Source organism: Halyomorpha halys, unplaced genomic scaffold, assembly GCF_000696795.3.
Source record: "Halyomorpha halys isolate HHAL.00 unplaced genomic scaffold, Hhal_1.1 Scaffold243.1, whole genome shotgun sequence".
Classification (NCBI taxonomy): Eukaryota; Metazoa; Arthropoda; class Insecta; order Hemiptera; family Pentatomidae; genus Halyomorpha; species Halyomorpha halys.
The window spans coordinates 827,142-831,342 of NW_027106548.1; positions in this window are offsets into that span (position 1 = coordinate 827,142).

Below are 4,201 nucleotides of genomic sequence, written 5' to 3' on the forward strand. Positions count from 1 at the left end.
GAACAATTACAGTTATACAACTAGGCTCACACAGTTGTTATCTTTTTAAAATGTTTGACTAACACTTGGAAATAAACATCAATATGTGGCACGATGATTAAGATGTTTTAATCATTGTAAACTTTCATGAATGGTTGCAATTATTCTGCTACATAAACATGTCATGAGGAAAAAAATGAAATAAAAAAAGAGATTATTGTTTGTTAAGTTGTTTTGGGTTGTCCAGTTATTTGATAAATTAATCTCAAAATATATTTAAAAAGGAATTTTAATAATGATTTTTTTTTCTTTATCCATTTGATTGTTTCCATTTCAAGATAAAATAAAGTTCATTGGACATCCTTGAACTATAAAATAATTTCATTGCTCATTAGACAAAAATCAAAAATGGAAACAAGCAGCAATATAACAATGTGTTCAAATCTAATTGTCTGACTTATTTTGAATTAACCTTGTGTCATTTGCACAGAACCCCATATAATAAATATACCATCCAGCGTTAAGGAGTAAAAATATGTTTCATCTCTTTTTAGAAGACAGTTAATTGAAAGTTTCATATTGTTTACTTTTTTACATTATCTGAAAATAAAGTAAATAACAATATACTATAAACTCATATCTTCTATTATAACTTTATTATTAGAGAGTTTAATAATATATTAATTTATATTATTTTAATGTAAATAAATAGTATACAAATTGCCTATTGTAATTGATTGCCTGTAGAGCCAAATGAAAATATATATAAAACAAGTAAATGTGATAAGAGTTTTATTATAATGGCACAGTATAATCTTGCTGAGATTCTACCCATTGGTAGAACTCAAATAAAATTTCTCGAGTAGGAAGTTTCGAGGTTGCCTTCTTTTCATACGCCTAGGAGGATTTTTAGGTATAAAGAAGAAACAAGGTTAGAACCAAATAGGTTTGGATGGTTAGGGATTTTATCTTGGAAGGATTCCTATCTGGTTCAGGCCAAATAGGCAACATATGAAACAGGTCCTAATGTATGATTTTATTTGTGATAAAGTAAGGAGGATTGAGGATTTTATCCATGATTTTAGATTCGATGGTTTAGTGAAGTTTCAAAGCTCAATTCTATAAGTCCAAATGGGCCTTATTATGGTCGTGTTAATGTTTTTTTGTAATTAATCGAAAATTTAGACCATTTGTCCAGTAAGTGTTGTAATAATCATAATTGACAGGGAGTTTCCTGTCTTTTCAGTCTGGTGTGAGAATTCAAAGTCAATTGTTTGTCCAAATGTAGTCCTAGATAACGGATCTGTTTGACAGGTATCAGTGGGGTATTATTAAAGGATACGGTGAGGTAGGTCAAGGTTTATGATGAAGGGTAAAAGTGTTTTGATTGAGTTATACCATTCTTCAAGAGTTTTGATGTGAGATCGGAGAGTTTGGGATACAAATTGACGAGTTATTATTCACTCATAGCACACATGTGTCATCTGTTTAGCCAGCCACTGATTCAAATAATAATTAACAATTTGAACTTGATTAAACAAATTATACAATAATTAAAACTGAGTTGATAAATAGCCATTAAAAACAAGTTTGTAATTGTTCAAATACTAAATGAAGGATCGGTTAGTGTATTAACAATAAGTTGATAGTTGACCGTGGATAATATATATGAAGAGAAGGTGGTTGAGAATGTGGTCAGAGAATAACACAAATAATTTGAAATAACATATTTAACAGTGCCAACGTTAAGAATTTCAGGACTTCACAGGGCTAGGAACCAAAAACAATATAACAACCATAATGATTGAATGGAAGTACAAAATAACAAGAAACGTAACAAGATAACAGATAATATTGGCTCATAAGTAGCATTGGAGAAAATTTATAGTGGCATATTACAAGATGAAACTGTATGGGAATATAATAATATTAAAATTAAGAATGAAAAAGAAAAAAATTATTAAATAAACTAAGTAAATACACGTAAAAATTGAAGAAAACCTTATTTGTGATAAATTAAATACGTAAGAAGAATGTCAAATTTAAAGAAGTGAGTTTAAAGTTATATGAGCTAAGAGTAGTGAGTAGTACAAATAATATGTGGTGAACATAACTCATAAAGTGACTTAGGAAGAAACAATTATGTTCAACAGCTGTAGAAAAAATCATTACTTTGACAGTAGTATACAGAAACAAAAGAACATAAGTGAAAACTTTAAACTGCAAGATATATGTAAAGGAGCCTCTATATGTTTGCCACACAATGGTAAATTCACAAATGCCATTGTGTAGACAGGTTATTTGAATTAGCTGATTCAAGTTGGTCCGAATTTGTGCCCCAAATCAATCAAAGAGGACTTGCACCGCATCCACATGTTTGTGATTAGTTAGCTCTGTTATAGAACTAGTTAACTCTGTTATAGAACTAGTCAGCTCTGTTATAGAAATCGTTAGCTCTGTAATAGAACTAGTTAGCTCTGTTATAGAACTAGTTAGCTCTTTTATACAACTAGTCAGCTCTGTTATACAACTAGTCAGCTCTGTTATAGAACTACCAGCAGATGAATATTTGTGCTCTCTGTGTTTCAATTAATTGCAGAATTTCCCCAAACATCGTATTCAATTATTAATTCTTATTTTTGATTGTATGTCTTAAAATTCTATCGATTTAGAGTGTGACCTTGTTTCAAATCGTGCCAATTAATTTTAGCAGTTTATTACTGATTTAACATAGCACAAATATGTATTTATGAAGGTATTATATGCCTAGGTAATTAAATTAAAAGTTTCTGATAAAAAATTTTGAAGAAAGGTTAAATTAATAGGTTATGTAGTACTATTTATAGTTAATTAATGTATAATTTATTAATTTTTATCATCTACTACCTACTTGCACATTACTAATATTTACGTTTTATTTCATTTCTTCTATCTTTATTTTGTTACTTTTTGTAATGAAATGGAGTAATAAATCAAATGTCATTGTCGAAAAAATTCCAAAGAACAAAACAAGCGCGTGGATACCGACCTTTGTTAACCAAGCATTTGTACAAGTTATGGATTTGCGGCAAGTAACAAACGTGTAGATCCAGCAAATCATAAAAAAAAAAAAAAAAATAAATAAAAAAAAATTGAAATGGATTGTATTGTAATGTGGTCCTTAATGTTTTTTCTTTATTATTTGTATTGGCATTTAATAATTAAAAATGAATTTCACTAAAAAAACAAACGATTACTATAAATGTTGCAATAGAAAATACAAAGTTACGATGGTATAGAAATCTTGCATCAATTAAAACTCTTAAAATTATTGACTCTAACAATATATGTAGGTTTGAAGTGAGAAACGCATTTTATAAGGCTATATATGGTGATAAGTTTTAAGTGATTAGTAAAGATATCATTAGTTTTTTTTTTATTACAAATAACAAGAACAATTATATGAAATCATTAGCTTTTCATTTTAGAGATAAAAATTCAAGGACAGTTTTATTGCTGTCGTTGGTTAATTCGTATGATAATAACAATTAAAACATCGAAAATCAAAGATCGATGTTACTTTGTTTATGATATACCAAAGAGGATCCAAATAACATTTTTAGGCGTAGGCGCAGATTTTTTTTTTATTTCTCTTAATTCTATTCAACAATCAGTGGTTGAGCCATCATTTTGAAAAATACCTTCTGGGTTAAAGAAGAAAAATACATATTTCTTTAACTCAGTGAATCAATGAGCCATTAACTGGTCTCCAATATCAGATAGGTTTTATCCTCATTGAAATAGTCTAATAGGAATAGTCACTGAAATAGTCTCGGCTTAAATGCAGAATTTTGCAAAAAAAATCATGTTAAGTAGCATTAATTTTGTTTATTTGAAAAAAATATAAACAGTTCTTTTTCTTAGCAATAATAATGTATAAATATAAAATATTAAATAATTTTATGAATAATTAAAAGAGAAAAAAATGAAAAATTGATAAATTCGATTTGAGCGGGAAATGCCGAGACCGCACGATCTTTCCGAATCGTATAGCTTCGTTATCTTTTGTCAAACTGTTCTTGGCAGGAACAAAATTTATATCTGTTATTTTCATAAAAATACAATCTTTTGTTTATAATATTCGTCTTTTTTGGTCTTAATAATTTTTATTTTCCAAAAAATCGCTAAATAAAGCTATAACTTGAACAGGAGCACACTGACCTACTATAGCTATAACTTGAAC